The sequence below is a fragment of the Dama dama genome, chromosome 10 (assembly GCF_033118175.1).
Source record: "Dama dama isolate Ldn47 chromosome 10, ASM3311817v1, whole genome shotgun sequence".
NCBI lineage: Eukaryota > Metazoa > Chordata > Mammalia > Artiodactyla > Cervidae > Dama > Dama dama.
In genome coordinates this window covers 21,982,345-22,002,584 of record NC_083690.1, presented here as the reverse complement: position 1 = coordinate 22,002,584, position 20,240 = coordinate 21,982,345, and the positions used below count along the sequence as shown (strand labels likewise).

The window sequence follows — 20,240 nt, the reverse complement described above, 5'->3', positions numbered from 1 at the left end:
AAATATAGCAGTGCACACGTGAAAAAAATATAAATTTTTTAAAAAGATCAAAAAATTGTCCCCCCAAAAGTGCTAGATAATTTGCTTTGACCACACAACTAATCCATTCCAGAGCTGGGATGCAGAAGCTGGCTACAGAATCCTAGTTACTAACTTTTACAGAACGCTGCTCTTTATGAATAAGGGGTGGGCCAGCTGGGGACTGTGCCACCCTTGAGGGTGCCTGCCCCATGCCGGAGAGGGGAGGGCAGCAGAAAGTTAGGGCTGGAGTCGTCAGCTTTTCTGATCCTCTCTGCTCAGGAGGATCCCCAAATCCTTATCTCCCACCTTTTAAAATCTTGGGAGTAAGTTAGAATTTCAAAAGGAGCATGGGCCTCACAAAAGCTGCTCACAGGTCTGGTTTGCCAGGACTGTGGCTCAGTTTATTTCTGTATCTTAGCTCAGGATCAGGCACACAGGAGGTCCTTTGTAGGTGTCATGACACTTCCGGACCCCACCGTGAGCTGGGTGTGGCTCCCATAAGCTGAGGTCTCACCCTCCGTCCCACTCAGCGATGGGATTCTCTGCCCTGCCCTGGGATTTGGTGAGGTCCCAAAGGGTGGCTCTGAGTGTCTCCCCCACCCCGGGGCCATCGCTGGGTCTTCTCTGTCCAAAAATAAGACTTCCTGCTTTCTGAGTGCTGACAACGTGCTGAGTGCTTGGTTTTGTCATCCCACTGACCCACTCAACATTTCTGGGAGCCTGCCCTTGTCATCATCCCATGTTACAGATGTGAAACTGTGGCTCAGACGCTGGAAGGGAATTATTGCTCAAGCTAGAAGAGGTGGTGCTGGGACTGTAATGCAAACAGCTCGGATTCCAGCTTTCCCCAGCCAGCTATCATCAGACCTTCCACCAAACTTTTGACAGTCAAGGCCCACAGTCTAGGCTAAGGACACTCCCACAGCACAGCCTGGACCTGGAAAGTCTGTGGTGCACAAGGAGGACCCTGGACACTCTAGTCTGTCAGACATGGTTTCTAAGTCCTTCCATATCCTACTGGACGGTGGGGACGGCATTGCGAGTATGTCTAGAGGAAACTCCTGGACACGGTCCCTTATGGGAATTCTGCCCACTGGGGCCTAGACAGTCAGGGCTTGTGGCCTGGCTCAATCCCAGGCCTTTCGGCTCAGCAGCGACCGCAGATAGGGGGTTCAGCGTTTGTCCTTGTCCACAGACAGAAGGACAGAGATGTGTACATGTGCACCTGTGCATGAGTGTACGCCTTGTGTATGTGTGCATGGCACATGCGTGTGCAATGGGGAACAGGGGAACTTGTCCTCCAAATTCAGATTCTGTGAAGTTAGTATAGGGCAAAGAACAAAGAAATTGTTTCACCCAGAAATGTCAATTTATAGAAGAGGTTGAAATATAAAACAGTCACCTAATTTTACAACTTAAATACTCAGCAGGAGGCATATCCATGGGCTTTCCCGTGGCTCACATGGTAAAGAATCCGCCTGCAATGCAGGAGACCTGGGTTCGATCCCTGGGCCGGGAATATCCCCTGGAGAAGGGAATGGCTACCCAATCCAGTATTCTTGCCTGGAGAATTCCATGGACAGAGGAGCCTGGAGGGCTACAGTCCGTGGGATCACAAAGAATTGGACACCACTGGGGGACAAACACCACTACCACGTGGCATATCCATGGTGGAAAACAGGCAGCAGTTAAAATAAATAAGCTAGCTCTATATGCAGCCACTTGGATAACTTTCAAAGCAACAAAAACTGAGTGGAGAGCGGTGGCAAGTTGCAGAAAGATGCTGGATGTACTGTACCATTTCTAGGAAACATCCACCCACATTACTATGCAGCTTACATACTTTCTATGGATACGCATCTATATGACCGCATGGGTGTAGGAAAGACCTAGAAGGAACACCCCAAATTATGAAGGTGGTAACCTTTGCGGGGTGGGGGTGGTGGAGAGAGGGCAGGGGTTACAGACAAAGGGGATCGGATGAGTGTATATTCCTCCTGGGATCACACAGTTCAATAGGCAGGCAGGTGCGGTCACTGGTCATGCAGGGGCCACAGGGATGCTTAGGTTCAGGGAACTATTCACACAAGTCTCCCGTGGACTCTGAGGACTGAGCTGTCAGGGTCAATCCATTGCTTTGGCTGTTCTCTCCTCACTCGGGCGGAGATGAGCGGGTGTATGTTGGGGGGGGGGGGGGGGGGAGCTGTTCTGCCCGCTGTGGATGGAAAAGCTCTGCGGTTTCCTCCCAAACCTCCTCCTGCCTCAGTTTCTCCCTCCAGACTAGACGACAAGGTCCCGCTTCAGCTGCACACATTCTGCCCCCAACCCCCCGCCCCCACCCGCCGACCCCTGCCCAGCACACCCTCGTTAACTTATGCCTCTCGGGGGAATAGAGAGCAGGGCCTTCGGGGCTGGCCTCCCCGCGCTGGGCAGTCTCAAGGGGGACACTCATTGAAGACACCCCCGTTCCCCAGAGGCGGGCTGGTCGAGGTGGCTAAGGTGAGCGACCTCTGGGGTCAGACTCCTTGGGGTCCAAATCTGGGCTCAGCAACTTGTCCCAAGGACCCGGGGAGGCTGCTCCGGCCTCTGGCCCTCAGTTTTCCCCTTTGTTAAATGGAAACCCCAGGCAGACACCCTAATTTCAGCAACGCGTTGTGCGTCCAGGCGCCTGGCTCTCAGGTGTCGCTGTCGTCACCCTCCCAAAGGACCTCGCATCCCTTCGGTGCCGAGGACGCCGCCGCCCTCTCGGCCGCCCCAGACGGCGCACTCGTCCGACACCTCGGCTCGCTTCCGGCGGTCTTCCCCTCCCCATCCTCCCGGGCGGTCGCCCTGCGCCCGAGGCCGGGTCCCAGCAGTGCCGCCTGCGCGAGCGCCGAACGCCCCCGGGTGGGAAACGGCCGGGCGGGCGGCGGGGAAGCCGCGGAGCCCGGCGTCGCGCTCATACCTGCTTCCCGCGGCGGCTCGGGAGGCGTGCGGCGGCGGCGGCTGGCGGCGGCGGGCGGGCGGCTCTGGCGGCGGCGCCGCGAGCGCGCGGAGACATGGACGTGGAGGGAGCGGGCGGCGGGGCGGGGAAGCCCGGGAGCGCGGCGGGCGGGGCTTGGCGGGGCCGACGGCCGGGCCGCCGCACCGCCCGGCTCCCCGCGGCCCTTCTTTCTCCCTCTGCCCCCAGACGAGCTCCGGCCTCGCGCGCTCCCTTGTACCCGAGTCCACATCCAGGTCTGCCCAGCTCATCCCACCCAAACCCTTGCGCACACCCCCCGCATTCTCCCTCCGCACATCCAGACGCGTGGCACAAATCCGTACACACAGACCCCGTCATCCGTCATCCTAGTGTTCCCAGACAGACCACTGTCCCAGCAGCACATACATGCACATACATGCTCCACCCTGCCCCGCGGCGTACCTGGACACTGGGCGCTCACCTGTACGATCACGCCCATCGCATCCCTACCCCGCCGCAGGCACAGAGTGTCCTCCCGGTGATGTGAGGACTTCCAGGAGTTTGCATAGGAACCGGCTTCTGCAACTGATTTCCCTGCCCCTCACCGGAGCTCTGAATTCCCTTACCCGCACCTTTGCTTTCTCGGTGATCTTCCGCTTTCTTGTCCTTGGCCACCTGCTCCAAGGTCACTCTCAGATCCCTGTCAGCCCATGAGGGCCCCATCTGTCTGGACCTCTGGTTTCCTCCCAGGGACACCCACGACACCTGTGCTGCAGCCTCAGCAGCTGCTAGGCTCCCTTCTCTAATCCTCACTTCCTTCCCTCTTCCCATCCGGTTGAAGTTCCAAGGACCATCATTTCATATGTCCATTTCACATGTGCATGACAAACCCCAAATGTCAGCCCTTCTCTATCAGGCTGTGCTTGCATGCTCAGTTGCTGAGTCGTGTCCAGCTCTTTGCAATCCCATGGACTGTAGCCCTCGGGGCTCCTCTGTCTATTGGATGCTCCAGGCAAGAATACTGGAGTGGGTTGCCATTTCCTTCTCCAGGGGATCTTCCTGATCAAACCCACACCTTCGGCATTGGCGGACGGATTCTTTACCACAGAGCCACCGTTTAGAGCCAGTTTCTTATCTCATGCTGCTATAATGTATGAGAACAGGAGTACTAGCTTAATACATACGAATGTGTTATCTTAGCATTCTCGAGGTCAGAAGACCAACACCACTATAATCAAGAAGTGATATGACTATGTTCCTTCTGGAGGAACTAGAGGAGAATCTATTTTCTTGCCTTTTCTAGCTTCTGAATACTGACTGTCTTTCTTGGCTTGTGGCCCCTTTCTCTATCTTAAGAGCCAGCAGTGCCAGGCCAAGTCTTCTGTATACACAACATCTGTAGTTCACTCTCTCCTCTACCTCCCTCTTCCACTCATAAGGACTCTTGTGATTACATTCGGTTTACCTGGATGGATTGTTGTTGTTGTTTAGTTGCTATGACGGATCCGACTCTTTTGAGACCCCATGGACTGTAACCTACCAGGTTCCTCTGTCTATGAGATTTCCCAGGCAAGAATGCTGGAGTAGGTTGCCATTTCCTTCTCCAGGGGATCTTCCCGACCCAGGGATCAAACCATCTCCTGCATTGGCAGGTGAATTCTTTATCACTGAGCCACCACGGAAGCCCACCTGGATGGATAATCCAGGATAATGTCTCCATTTCTAATTCTAACCAATCATAATTCTATCTGCAATCTTACTTACCCTTTGTCATATAATTTAACATATTAACAGGTCCTAGGAACGAGGACTGAGACATCTTTTAACTGTTATTCTGCCTACCACAGAGGCGAGCCTCACTGGAGAAAATTAGTCATCTGAGAAGATTTTTGATGTTATAAACTTATGAATATCTACAAGTAGAAAGAAGCTTATCATTGTCAATATTTGCAGCAGAGAAATTATAAAATGTGGAGTGTTTGGGGACCTCCCCAGTGGCACAGAGGATAAGAATCCACCTGCCAATGCAGGGGACATAGGTTCCATCTCTGGTCCAGGAAGATTCCACATTCCAAGGAGCAACTGAGCCACAACTACTGAGCCTGTGTGCTGCAACTGCTAAAGCCTGGTCACCCAGAGCCCGTGCTCCACAGTAACAGAAGCCACCGAGATAAGAAGCCCTGAGACTGCAACAAAGAGTAGCCCTCGCTCATTGCAACTAGAGAAAGTTCACACAAGAGCAATGAAGACTCAGTGTGACCATAAATAAATAAAAAGAAAATGTGGAATGTTTGTTTACGTGACGGAATGCTATGCAGCACCGAAAAAGAACCTATTCCATCTATGCATATGAAGGTTCATAGACTTCAAATTCATGAGTGAAGGGATTTCCCTGCTGGCCCTGTGGTTAAGAATCCACCTTGCAATGCAAGGGATGTGCATTTGATCCCTTGTTGAGGAACTAAGATCACACATGCCAAGGAGCAGCTAAGTCTGAGTTACAACTAGAGAGTCAGCATGCTGCAACGGAAGTCCTGCATGACTTAACTAAGATCTGACACAAACAAGTTTAAAAAAAATCATGAGTGAAGAAAGCAAGAGGACTGACATAATAGTGAGAGCAAACACTTTTATAGTGCTTACTCTGTGCCAGATGCTGTTCTTAGGAACTTGTATATTAAAACTCAGAGCAATCCCATGGGATAAGTACAAGTATTATTCCTATTTTACAGATGAGGAAAGTATGGTACAGGCAGTTGAGTGACTTGCCCAAGATCACACAACTAGGAAGCATCAGTCAAGATTTGAATCCAGAGTCAGTCTTAATCTAGAGTCTGTGCACTTCACTGTAGCAGGTCAGTTTGTACAGTATGAATTACTTCACGTAAAAATTTTAGAGCACACAAAACAATATATACATATATATTTAGAGGACATAAAACTACCTATCTACAAATCACTTTCCTGAACACCTGAAATGAGCACTGTATTATAAATCAACTATACTTCAATTTACTTCAACTATATATAAATCAACTATACTTCAAGTATACTTCAAGTGTACATCAACCGTCTGGTCAAGTCTTTGGTTTTCCCAGTTGTCATGTATGCATTTGAGAGTTGGACCATAAAGAAAGCTGAGCACTGAAGAATTGGTGCTTTTGAACTGTGGTGTTGGAGAAGACTCTTGAGAGTCCCTTGGACTGCAAGGAGATCAAACCAGTCAATCCTAAAGGAAATCAATCCTGAATATTCATTGGAAGGACTGATGCTGACTTTGAAGCTCCAACACTTTGGCCACCTGATGTGAAGAACTGACTCATTGGCAAAGACCCTGATGCTGGGAAAGATTGAAGGCAGGGGGAGAAAAGAATGACAGAGGATGAGATGGTTGGATGGCATCACTGAGTCGATGCACGTGAGTTTGAGCAAGCTCCAGGAATTGGTGATGGACAGGGAAGACTGGCGTGCTGCAGTCCATGGGGTCACAAAGAATCAGACACGACTGAGCAACTGAACTGAACTGATACTTCAATTAAAAAAAAGAAAAGGATAGGTGGATTCATATATCTGCTTCTAAACTTGATCTGTTGCATTATGTTGTTTAGTTGAAATAAATAAAAGAAGGAAATTCAGCCTCTTGTAATTTTACTCACTGTTGCTTTTCTCAGGGTTTTCCCCGATAGCTCTGTTGGTAAAGAATCTGCCTGCAATGCAGGAGACCCCAATTTGATTCCTGAGTCAGAAAGATCCGCTGGAGAAGGGATGGGCTAGCCATTCCAGTATTCTTGGGCTTCCTTTGTGGTTCAGTTGGTAAAGAATCCGCCTGCAATGCAGGAGACCTGGGTTTGATCTCTGGGTTGGGAAGATCCCCTGCAGAAGAGAAAGGCTACCCACTCCAGTATTCTGGCCTGGAGAATTCCATGGACTGGGCCATGGGGTCGCAAAGAGTCGGACGTGACTGAGCGACTTTCACTTTCATTGCTTTTCTCAGTGCAAATGTCAATATGGTGAAAAGGCAAATAACATGCTAGTATTATTATTTATGACAACAATTTTGACTTCACGTTCTTCTTGAAAGGATCTTTGGGACACACCCCTACTCCCCACCCCAACCTCCCCTGAAATTTGTAAATCACACTTTGAAAACCACTGCCCTATTATGTATAGTTGTGATCATTAAGATTGTTGATACAAAAATGGCAATTTCATATTGTTCCAGTGAATACATGTTATTTTGGAAGGCTTTCTTTTTGGTTCACACTCTGTTTTCCTGGCCAGACCCAGGAAAACGTCATTGGGTATGTCTCTGCTGGGACTGTGTTGCTGTGGGCAGCTTTGCACAAATGTTATGTCTTTCTTTATGTCATGATTTCCGACGTGGGGGTGGTGGCATTTGAGGGGTGCATAGGAACTCGGTGATATTAGGGTGACAAATTTTAAAGTATGTATTTTAAACAGTTGTGAACATGGAGAGTGGTATTCTCAGAGTTGACTGAAGGACATCAGAGAGTCTGTGTGGACTTTCGGCAGGTGTTTAGAATTATGGGTCACCTGGCAAAAAAACAAAAATTTTTTTCTAGACAAAGATATGTAGGGTGAGTTATGGCACAGTTGGACAAATTTAGGTCTGGATAGATTCATTACTGGCTTGAAAGGTAAGTGCCCCCTAAATATTCTATTCTATATTATTGTGGAAGAATAGTTCTGCTTTCTTTAGTCAAGGTAGTGCAATTCTAGGAGATGATAAATATAAAAAGGGATCCAAGATCAGCCAAGCCAGCCCTGGGGATCAGTAGAGTGTTAAATGCTGTTCATTGTAATGACTATTTTAAAAATACATTGCATAAAAGTTAAGCTGATTATTTTTTTTTCCCTAAGGAGAGGGGGTCACTGAGCATCCATTCATTCTACTTTAGGTAAATGCACATGATTTAGTTCTTGGGTCAGCACCCCTTTCTTACCCCTTGTCCATATTTTGATCCTGGTAATGCTGATTTCAGGTATCACCAACCCCATCCAAGTTGATGCTGCCCTGGCCTAGAAATCACACATTGTATTCCTCTTGGGATATGGTTTGGTTCAAAGGAGGGAACCAGACCCAACTCAAGTTAACCATAGTCAATTGAACTTTACACAGGGACTTTATCTTTGAGCTCTTAGGGAGTCCCACCTGCTTTGGAGTTGTTCAGATATGGAGTTGTTCAGATACGGAGTTGCTCAGATCTGGAGTTGTTCAGATATGGAGTTGCTCAGATCTGGAGTTGTTCCGATACGGAGTTGCTCAGATACACAGTTGTTTAGATACGGAGTTGCTCAGATCTGGAGTTGCTCAGATCTGGAGTTGTTCAGATATGGAGTTGCTCAGATCTGGAGTTGCTCAGATCTGGAGTTGTTCAGATATGGAGTTGCTCAGATCTGGAGTTACATCTGGGAAGAGACTGCCTGAGAATGAATCCTATCTGGAAAGATGACAGAAAAGATACAAGTCCTGGTCTCATGATCTGACCCACATCAAGCTGTACCTGTCCTACCTCTGGACATTTCAGGCACATGAAGCTATACGTTTCATTTTTGCTAAGCCATCTTGGGTTGGGGCGTCTGTTGCTTACAATCAAATGCTCCTAAGTGATTCTGGTGAAAATTTTATCCAAACTACAAAAGAAGGAAATCAGGAGGGACAGTTGCAGAATCTTGACATCTGAAATATCAGGTCCCAAACCAAGAAGATGAACTACCACAAGCACAGATGTAAAGTCCTACAGTTGGGTCATTCAGACAAATTCTGGTCTGGGACCTGTGCCACCCTCTGAGATAGAGAGCCTCTTAGAAATGCAGGGCCACCCATGGGTCTGAAAGCCCTGCGGGTGCTGGTCTCTGGCGTGGTTGGCAGAATCCCTGTGTGCTGTGCTTAGTCGCCCAGTCACGTCAGACTCTTTGCAAACCCATGAACTGTAGCCCGCCAGACTCCTCTGTCCATGGGGATTCTCCAGGCAAGAATACTGGAGTGGGTTGCCATGCCCTCTTCCAGGGGATCTTCCCAACCCAGGGTTCAAACCCAGGTCTCCCACACTGAAGGCGGATTCTTTACTGTCTGAGCCACTAGGCAGAATCCTTACCTGAATCCTTTGCTTATGGTGGGTCCTGGATCTCCAGTCTCATTCCCTCAGGCCACAGCAAGCAAGCTTGGATGTTCCTCTGCCTCTGACGACATCACACCAGCTCATACCATGCACGGCCTTTCTGTTATTCCACTTTCTCTCCCTAGTAGTACCCCTTGCCCCCCCGCCCCCCCCCCCCAATTACTACTACTCATATTGAATTGTGGTACTATTTGCCAGGCACCTGGCTAGGTCTCCTTTATCCTCCCAAACACTCTTATGAGGTAGGTTCTAGTTTTGTTCCCGTTTTACAGATAAAGAAACAGACTTGCAGATGTCAAGGAACTTGGCCCAAATAGCAGCAAAGCCAGGTCTCTCTGGAACCAAAGTCCATGTTCTTAAGTGTTTTCCTAAACTGCAGATTTGTAAACAGTGGAGGGTGTGTATGGGAGGGGATGGGGAAGGAGGAGATCCAGTTTTCAAACATGTTTTGTAAGATCATGTGGTATTTAAAAAAAAATTTTTAAACCAATGTTTAAAAGTGAGAAAATAGCTCATAAAAATCAACTTCCTGATTCTCTGGAAAATAAGCAGTCAGGAGGTCTGGCAACAAGAATGCTTTCATCCCGGCTTGGTCTGAGTCACCTGAAGCTGAGTGGCAGCTGAATGGGTCCTGATTTCCTGTGATTCCCCATTTCCAAGTTGTCCGGAGTCCCTGTGCCCAGCTTGCTTGTGCATTGATGACAGATAGACGTTTGAGTATGGAGCCTCTGCTCCCATCAGGTCCGGGCCATCTCTGCTTGTTCTTCTTCACCACCGGCCAGTCTGCCACAAAAGCCCCCAGCCACTGCCAAGCCTGGCAGTTTTCACTTTGTTCCCAGAAATCCAGCCACAGAGTCTAAATCACACAGGGAGCAGCCAGGCTGGCGCTCAGGGCTCACCTGGCCACTCAGAGCACATACCTTTCCATCTGTCTCTCCTTCCTGGCCTAGAAGGAAAATTTAATCAGCTTCTGGGGCTGTGACCCAAGGAAAAGGAAGATCTGAGAACAAACTTTGCAACTTTGCTATTGAGGTTATCAGTGGCATCCAGGAACCTTGAGAAAGGTCAGGTTGCAGCTTGGAGACTTTAAAACATTCGAACACTCATACATTCTAGTGAGGCAAGACAGACAATAAATAAGACAAAGAAGCTTTTAGAGGGTTTAACTGCTGTGGAGAAGAAGAATGCAGGCCAAAAGGGGTGGGGTGAAGGTTGATTTTTAAAAAGTAGGGTCAGCTGGTGGTTCAGAAGTTAGGACTCTGTGATTCCACTGCTGGGGCATGAGTTCAACCCTTGGTCAGGGAACTAAGATCCACAAGCCTAAAGAAGGTGAAGAAGCCAGCCCTGCAGATAACTGGGAGAAAAATGTACCAGGCAGAGGAATAGAAACTGCAAAGGCCCTGAGGCAAAGCATGCCTGGCGTGTTTGAAAAGCAGTAAAGGTGCCAGCATGTCTGTAGTGGAGGTGAACAAGAAGACCATGAGAGGGAGATTCAGAAAGTTCACACAGGGTGTGGAGACAGAACATGGGACAGGCCCTTGTAGGCCGGGGTAGGGACTTTGGTCTTGAAGCCCTGAGATGAGGGCCTGTAGAGGTTTTGGGGTGATAAAACCCCATCAAAGGGGCTTTCCTGATGGCTCAGCAGGTAAAGAATCCGCCTGTAATGCAGGAGACACAGGTTCAATCCCGGGGCCAGGCAGATCCCTGGAGAAGGAAATGGCAATCCACTCCAGTATTCTTACCTGAAAAATCCCACGGACAGAGGAACCTAGTGGGCTACAGTCCATGGGGTCACAAAGAGTCGGACACAACTGAGCAACTAAGCATGCAAGCAAGCAATCTGATCAAAATTTTTTGATGTGTTTTTTATTGTGGTAAAATACACATAACAATACCATTTTAACCATTTAAAAGTATAAGTTCAGTAGCAACACTCACATTGTTGTTCAACCATCACTATCACCTGTCTCCAGCACTTTCAAATGCTCCCAAACTGGAATTCTGTACCCATTGAATAACTATCCAGTTTCCTCTCCTTCCAGCTCCTGGTAGAATATTGATTATTCTATTCTTGTCTCTATCAGTTTAACTCAGCTAGATACCCCATTTAAGTGAAATCATACAATATTTGCCTTTTTGCATCTGATTATTTCATGTCTTCAAGACTAGATACCCCATTTAAGTGAAATCGTACAATATTTTCCTTTTTGTGTCTGATTATTTCATGTCTTCAAGACTCATTCATGCTGTATCACGTGACACAATTTCCTTCCTTTTAAACACTGAATAATAGCCCAGTGTAATGTATATGACATTTTATCCACCCATTCACTGGACATTTGGATTATTTCCATCTTTTGGCCATTGTGAAGACTGTTACAGTGAACACAGGTAGCATTGAATAATTATTATTCAAAGGTAAAAATACCTTTTCAAGAACTTGCTTTCAAATTTTTTAGGTGTGTCTGGTGGAAAGTTGAAATGGAAGCTGGAGCAGGGTCCAGGGTCAGAGCTGCGGAGGGGGTGAGAAGTGGTTAGATTCTGGATGTATTTTTCAAGGATAGCTGATTTAATTTGCTGGAGGATCTGGTGTGGGGTATGAGACAATTCAGAACCAAGCCTTCCCAGATAACCTGGTGTTTAATGAGTCATCCTCACTTTTGAAGCTATTTAAGAAAGTTGCAGAATAATGCTTGCCAAACAACATTATTTACATAAAAATATATAAAACAATAGAATATATCTTAATGAGCACATATAAGTTTATGTAAATGCAAAGATAGAGCTCTCGAAGGATGACACATATCAAATTATTAACCATGGTTACCTCTAGAATGAAAGAGAGGAAACAGAGGTGAGAGTCCTCAGCAGAATCTCATCTCTCTCTGTTTTTTTTTAGGCTGTGCTGGGTCTTCATTGGTGCTAATGGACTTTCTCTTGTGGCGAGCTGGGGCTACTCTCTAGATGTGGTGCCCGGGCTTCTCATTGGAGTGGTTTCTCTTCGTTGTGGAGCACAGATCCAGCAGCTGTGGCACACGGGCTTAGTTGCCCCATGGCATGTGTAATCTTCCCAGAGCAAGGATCAAACTCATGTCTCTTGCATTGGCAGGCAGATTCTTAACCACTGGATCACTAGGGAAGTCCGGAGAATCTTATCTTTAGGTGTGTTCATCTTTTAAAATAAAAGAGTATATTCATATACCACTTGTGTAATTAAAACTTAGAAAAAAACCCTAATGAATAGTGTTCACATTTTTAAAAAAGACTAGAAGGGGCTTGGTTTAATTTAGGACCAAGTTCTCCCAGCCAATTGGGTATTTAATGAGTCAGATTCACTTTTGAAGCTATTTAATTGCTATTGAAGTGGTTTGAATCACTCATTCATGCTGGGAAGGAAAATAGGAGACTTTCATTTGGCTCTGTCTGCTGAAAGCAAAAACCTTTCCAGCTAGCATGGGCACATAGCCCAGGACCAACCAGGCAGCCTTAGAGAAGTTAGCAAATATTAACGTGTAATCACATAAGTGACAATTTTCATTTCAATGACTATAAAATAGCAGCAGCAACCATTTACACCTGGGTGGCACTTGCAGTGCCAGCTCTATTTTTAAAAAATAATTTATTTATTTATTTGGCTATGCTAGGTCTTACTTGTCACACATGAGATCTCTGATATTCATTGTGCATGTGGAAACTTGAGTTACAGCATGTGGGAAATAGTTCCCTGACCAGGGATCGAACCTGGGCCCCTTGCATTGTGAGTGCAGAGTCTTAGCCACCAGACCACCAGAGAACTCCTCTGCCAGCCAATGCTCTAAACATTTTATATGTACTAACAATAGCCCAGGGAGGTAGAGACTATTAGCCTAAATTTACAGGAAGGAAATAAAGGCACACAGATTTCCACTCATTGCACATTCTGGAGATCAATTCCATCTCCTATTGTTTCCTCCTGGCCTGTTTCTTGCCTTTTCACTTCACTTCTGAGGTTTGGATCATGTTGCAAGGCTTAATGGTGACGCAGCAAACAATGAGGCTGTGGGGATGTTGACAGCAGGTGTTTCATTCTTGCTCCCCTGGCATCCTGGCACATAGTCTCCACATAGCTGACAGGATAATCCTTTTATCTTTTAATAATCCAGGTCATGCTAAACAAACAAAAGATGAAACTTAGCAGTCATCTTGGAATATAATGGTTGTGGCAGCATTACCCTGAGATGGCCCTTGAGGTTCCTCTCCTAGTGCTGACTCCCTGGGTAATCCTCTCCTCCACTATGTAAGTGAGGTCAGTATCAGATCCCTCCCCAGCTGAGCCTTCTGGTGAGACCACAGCCCCAACCAGTACTTCCATGGTAGCCTCATGAGTGACCCTGCAGCAGAGGACCCAGCTAAGCCATTCTGGGACCCCTGACACACAGAAACTGTAAGAGAAGAAATGTGTGTTGTTTTAAGCCACTAAATATGGTGATTTGTTTTGCGGCATTGGAGAACCAGTAGACCAGAGAGCCAATTCATAGTTCATTGTTTTGACCTGGGTTCAATCCCTGGGTTGGGATGATGCCCTGGAGAAGGGAAAGGATACCCACTCCAGAATTCTGGCCTGGGGAAATCTGGCCTGGAGAATTCCCCAGGGACTGTGTAGTTCAGGGGGTCACAAAGAGTTGGACACGACTGAGCAACTTTCACTTTCACTTTCAAATAAAGGAAGAGTCAAGCATGTACTCTGCCTGTGCTATACAGGGTAACCAAATAGCCGATGTGAGGAAATTTTCTGTATGTATATATACCATCTAACTATAGGAAGAAAAAATACAATGTCAGCACTTCAAAACTTCTAACGAATTAGTGAACCTGAGCAAAGGTCACTCGTGGCTGCTTACATCATGAGATGAGGTACAAACAAATACATCTCTTGATGAAAGTACCTAACCTCATTTATGAAGTATTCTTGCCCAAAAACAAACAAACAAAAAAAACCCCTTGATTCTGATTAGGTCTGTCTGAACAAGAACCAAGGAGACTCTTGATGAGGGTGAAAGAGGAGAGTGAAAGAGCCAGCTTAAGACTAAATATTTAAAAAACTAAGATCATGGCATCCAACCCCATTACTACATGGCAAATAGAAGGGGAAAAGGTGGAAGTAGTGACAGATTTCCTCTTCTTGGGCTCCAAAATCATTGTGGATGGTGACTGCAGCCATGAATTCAGAAGACAATTCCTTCTTGGCAAGAAAGCAATGACAAAGCTAAACAGTGTATTGAAAAGCAGAGATGTTACTCTGCTGACAAAGGTCCGTATAGTCAAGGCTATGGTCTTCCCAGTGGTCATGTATGGTTGTGAGAGCTGGACCATAAAGAAGGTAGGATGCCAAAGAATTGATGCCTTCAAACTGTGGTGCTGGAGAAGAATCCTGAAAGTCCCTTGGACAGCAAGGAGACCAAACCAGTCAATCTTAAGGGAAATAACCCTGAGTATTCACTGGAAGGACTGATGCTGAAGCTGAAGCTTCAGTATTTTGGTCATCTGATGCAAACAGATGACTCAGTGGAAAAGTCTCTGACGCTGGGAAAGATTGAGGGCAGAAGGAGAAGAGGGCATTGGAGGAAGAGATGGGTGGAAGGTGTCACGGATGCAATGAACATGAACTTGGACAAACTCTAGGAGCTGATGCGGGACAGAGAAGCCTGGCATGCTGCAGTCCATGGGGTCACAAAGAATTAGACATGACTGGGCATTCCAATCCCAAAGAAAGGCAATCCCAAAGAATGCTCAAACTACTGCACAATTGCATTCATCTCACATGCTAGTAAAGTAATGCTCAAAATTCTCCAAGCCAGGCTACAGCAATACGTGAACCGTGAACTTCCAGATGTACAAGCTGGTTTTAGAAAAGGCAAAAGAACCAGAGATCAAATTGCCAACATCTGCTGGATCATCAAAAAAGCAAGAGAGTTCCAGAAAAACATCTATTTCTGCTTTATTAACTATGCCAAAGCCTTCGACTGTGTGAATCACAATAAACTGTAGAAAATTCTGAAAGAGATGGGAATACCAGACCACCTGATCTGTCTCTTGAGACACCTATATGCAGGTCAGGAAGCAATAGTTAGAACTGGACATGGACCAACAGACTGGTTCCAAATAGGAAAAGGAGTACATCAAGGCTGTATATTGTCACCCTGCTTATTTAACTTCTATGCAGAGTACATCATGAAAACACTGGGCTGGAAGAAGCACAAGCTGGAATCAAGATTGCCGGGAGAAATATCAATAAGCTCAGATATGCAGATGACAGCACCCTTATGGCAGAAAGTGAAGAGGAACTAAAAAGCCTCTTGATGAAAGTGAAAGAGGAGAGTGAAAAAGTTGGCTTAAAGCTCAACATTCAGAAAACTAAGATCATGGCATCTGGTCCCATCACTTCATGGGAAATAGATGGGGAAGCAGTGGAAGCAGTGTCAGACTTTATTTTTTGGGGGCTCCAAAATCACTGCAGATGGTGACTGCAGCCGTGAAATTAAAAGATGCTTTCTCCTTGGAGGGAAAGTTATGACCAACCTAGACAGCATATTAAAAAGCAGAGACATGACTTTGCCAACAAAGGTCCATCTAGTCAAGGCTATGGTTTTTCCAGTGGTCATGTATGGATGTGAGAGTTGGACTGTGAAGAAAGCTGAGTGCTGAAAAATTGATGGTTTTGAACTGTGGTGCTGGAGAAGACTCTTGAGAGTCCCTTGGACTGCAAGGAGATCCAACCAGTCCATCCTGAAGGAGATCAGTCCTGGGTGTTCATTGGAAGGACTGATGCTGAAGTTGAAACTCCAGTACTTTGGCCACCTCATGCGAAGAGTTGACTCATTGGAAAAGACCCTGATGCTGGGAGGGATTGGGGGCAGGAGGAGAAGGGGATGACAGAGGATGAGATGGCTGGATGGCATCACCGACTCGATGGACATGAGTTTGAGTAAACTCCAGGAGTTGGTGATGGACAGGGAGGCCTGGCATGCTGTGATTCATAGGGTCACAAAGAGTTGGACACGACTGAGTGACTGAACTGAACTGAACTGAACTGGGCAACTGAGCAACAACAACATATAACTACAAGTTTATGAGAAATCCAGGGAACAGAGGAGCTTGTTAAATAACACCATGGGGATATAACCAGTGAATTTCAGATGATGGGAAATTATAGGACAAAGGACCAGTTTCAACAGGTTGAAAGAAACTGATAGAGATTGAGAAGAATCCTAGAGACTAAAAGAGGTTTAAGAGCTATCTCAACAACGGCACATCATGACTTACTTTGATGTTGATTCATACAAACTCTATGAAAATTATCAATAAAATGGCACATTGGAACACTAATTAGTTTGTGCTATATAGAAGTTATTCTTACATTTTTAAGTATAACAATGGTTTTTTGTAAGTTTTCTTAAAGAGACCTTATATTTTAAAGATATAAAGGCAGACTTCACTTTATGGTGCTTTGCAGATATTGCAGGTTTTACAAATTGAAGGTTTGTGGCAGTGCTGTGTTGAGCAAATATATTGTCACCATTTTCTTCTTTTCCAACAGCATTTGTTCACTTTGTGTCTCTGTGTCATATTTTACTTAATTCTTGCAATAGTTCAAACTTTATTATTATTATATTTTTGTATTATTACTACTACTACTATTATATGTTATTATGATGATCTGTAATCAGTGATCGATCTTTGATGTTACTACAAATCACTGAAGGCTCAAACTGATGGTAAGCATTTTTTTAACAAGAAAGTATTTTTTAATTAAGCTATGAACCTTGTTTTATTAGATATAATGCTATTGTATACTTAATAGGCTGTGGTAAAGTATAAACATAGCTTTCATATGCACTGAGAAACCAAAATATTTATGACTTGCTTTATTGTGACATTTACTTTGTATTCACAGTGATCTGGAATCAAACCTGCAATATTTTCAAGACATGCTTATATGCAAAAATATTTAGAGGTGAAATGGGACGATGTCTGGGATCCACTTCAAAACAATCCATTAGGATGGTGTGGAAGACACAGATGAAGTAAGATTGGTCATGAACTGATAATGTTGAAATTGCATGATGAGTACTTGTATGTTCATTTTTCTATTCTCTCTACTTTTTGTATGTTTAGAAATTTCCATAAAAATAATTTTCAAAAAACTATAAGTAAAATCTAATGTTTTCTGTCTCACTCAGTGAGAATAAGAGCTGAAATGGCCTGTAAGTTTCCCCTTTATCTGAAACCCCCCATCCCCTTTGTTACTTTCTCTGAGCTCACCTCCTCCCATTCTCCCTTTGTTCTTCCACGTGACTTTCACTGGCCTCCTCGTTGCCTCTTGAATACCCCCTCCTGCTCCTACCCCAGGGCCTTTGCACTTGCCAGTCCCTGTTGCTCCTCTGTCAGTTCCCAGGGACTGTTTTTCTCACTTCTCTTAGGTCTCTCCCAGTCCTTGGAGAGGTCTCCCTTGATTATCCTATATGAAATAGCAATACATACCACATACAGAAATGCTTATCCTTATTTGCGTGCCCTGTTTTTCTCTGTGGCACTTGACATGCATTACACTTTATCTGTTTGGTTCCTTGGTTGCCTTCTTTCTCCAACTGGATGTAATTTCAGGAAGGCGAGGACTTAAATCATGGACTTCCCTGGTGGTACAGTGGATAGGAATTCGCCTACCAATGCAGGGGTGTGGGTTCAGTCGCTGGTCTGGAAAGATTCCACATGCTGTGAGGCAGCTAAAGCCTGTGTGACACGACTGAGCCTGAGTGCCTCAGCTACCGAAGCCCGCCTAGAGCCTGTGCCCCGCAACAAGAGAAACCCACGCACGGCAACTAGAGAGCAGCCTCTCTCTCGGCAAGTAGAGAAGCCTGCGCACAGCAACGAAGACGGGGCAGCCAAAAATAAAATAATGAATAAAAAAAAATCAGTGACTACAACTCCAACACCTAAATCAGTTCAGTCGCTCAGTCGTGCCCAACTCTTTGTGACCCCACGAACCGCAGCACACCAGGCCTCCCTGTCCATCGCCAACTCCCAGAGTCCATCCGAACCCATGTCCATTGAGTCGGTGATGCCATCCAGCCATCTCATCCTCTGTCCTCCCCTTCTCCTCCTGCCCTCAACCTTTCCCAGCATCAGGGTCTTTTCAAACGAGTCAGCTCTTCGCATCAGGTGGCCAAGGGATTGGAGTTTCAGCTTCAACATCAGTCCTTCCAATGAACATCCAGGACTGATCTCCTTCAGGATGGACTGGTTGGATCTCCTTGCAGTCCAAGGGATTCTCAAGAGTCTTCTCCAACACCATAGTTCAAAAGCATCAATCCTTCGGCGCTCAGCTTTCTTTATATATGCCTAAATCAGTGCTTGGTATATTACTATTTGTGCAGTTAATGAATGCTTGCTTAAACTCCACTTTTCTTTTGCCATTTATTATGAGTAATTTCAAATGTATAGAAAAGTAAAAAGAATTATAAGTAATGAACATCTCCTAGACATAACTTGTGAACATTGGCCATATTTGCTTCATCTCTTTTTCCTTTTTTGGCCTGAGTACTTTAAAGTATTTATAGTCAACATGACATTTCATCACTAAATACTGATCTCTAAGATTCTCTAGGATTCTCTCTAGGATTCTCCTCATACTCTATCAGTTTCTTTCAATCTATTAAAAATGAAACACTACTTAGCCACAATACCATTATAATACCTAACAAAATGAACCCCAAATCCATAGTGCCATTAAATTCCTCCATATACACATTTCCCCATTTGCCTCCAAAATGCCTTTTACATTCCTTCAAACCAGGACTCAGTCAAAATCCTCAAATTGCATTTGATCACATCTCATAAGTGTCTCAGTCTAGAATCTCTCTCGTGTCTCCTCCCTTTTTTCCAGGTCACTGAAGAAACCAGGTTCATAGTCCTTTTGGTGCAATGCCCTACTTCTTGTCTTTGATTGCTTCCTCATGAAGCATTTAATTTTCCCCTCAACACCCTGTATTTCCGGTAAACTAGCAGCAGATTTAAAGGCTTCATCAGATTTTAGCTAAACATTTTTAGCAACAATTCTTCCCAGGTGGTGCTATGAGCACCCTCTGTTGACTCATGCCAGCAGGCTCATGACTGGGTGTCTCATGAGTGAAGCTAAGATTGATCACTGGGTTCAGATGGTGACAACCTGATCCATCCATTGTGAAGTTATTTATTTTTGGCACCTTGTGAATATCCAGTCTCCCTTGAACCTTTCACCCCGTGGTTTCAGCATCCATTGCTAATCATTGCCTGAGTCAATTATTTCATTCAGGGTTGCAAAATCTAATGCAATCCCTCCTTCAACAATTATGAGCTGTCATTCTCCTGTAAAGAAGAGCTTCTTTCCCTCATTGACTAGGGCAGAATAAATTATTTCCCTCTTGCGTATGTGTGTGCTCAGTCGGTTCAGTAGTATCTGACTCCTGCAACCTTATGGACTGTAGCCTGCCAAGTTTCTCTGTTCATGGGATTCTCCAGGCAAGAACATTGGAGTGGATTACCAATGCCCTCCTCCAGGGAATCTTCCCAACCCTGAGACTGAACCTGAGTCTCATGTTTCCTGCATTTCAGGTGGATTTTTACTGCTGAGCCACCGGGGGAGCTCTATTTCCCTCTTACTACTACTTTTTAAGGGTAAGGATTTGATGCAATAGCTACCTCCAATGGTGACAAATTAGTTCTTTCTATTCTGCCTTTTTTTTTTTTTTTCTGTTTTTGTTTATTTGGGTATCATCATAAACTCATTGACCCTTAAAAATAGAGTTCAGATGTTTCATTCAAGTGTGTTCATTAATTTAAAAAAAGAACTTTTTATTTTGAAATAATTTTAGACTTACAGAAAAGTTGTGAAGATAGTACAGAGAATTCCCACAAGCAGTTTCCCTATAATGTAATTCAATGTTATAATAACATTTTACATTCCCATGATTCCTTTGACAAGCTGAGAAATCAACATTGGTATACTACTATTAACAAAACTCCAGACTTTATTTATATTTTACTAGGTTTTCCATGAATGTCCCTTTTCTGTTTCAGGTTTAAGTCTAGGATCATTCATTCATTCTTTCTTTTTGATG

The 20,240-nt window shown here is 45.3% G+C and overlaps 1 protein-coding gene and 1 non-coding gene across 2 annotated transcripts in view; both read right to left on the bottom strand.

The window, feature by feature from the left end:
* The window catches only part of SCNN1B (sodium channel epithelial 1 subunit beta), a 71,605-nt gene extending 68,587 nt beyond the window's left edge, over positions 1-3,018 (bottom strand). Inside the window, exon 1 of the mRNA XM_061153986.1 lies at positions 2,966-3,018. The gene's annotated coding sequence lies outside the window, so the exon portion shown is untranslated. The remainder of the gene's footprint in view (positions 1-2,965) is intronic.
* A 9,807-nt stretch (positions 3,019-12,825) lies between these two features.
* TRNAV-CAC (transfer RNA valine (anticodon CAC)) lies at positions 12,826-12,898 on the bottom strand. The gene has a single exon. It is a non-coding gene; the product is annotated as a tRNA-Val (tRNA).
* Positions 12,899-20,240: the final 7,342 nt, after the last annotated feature.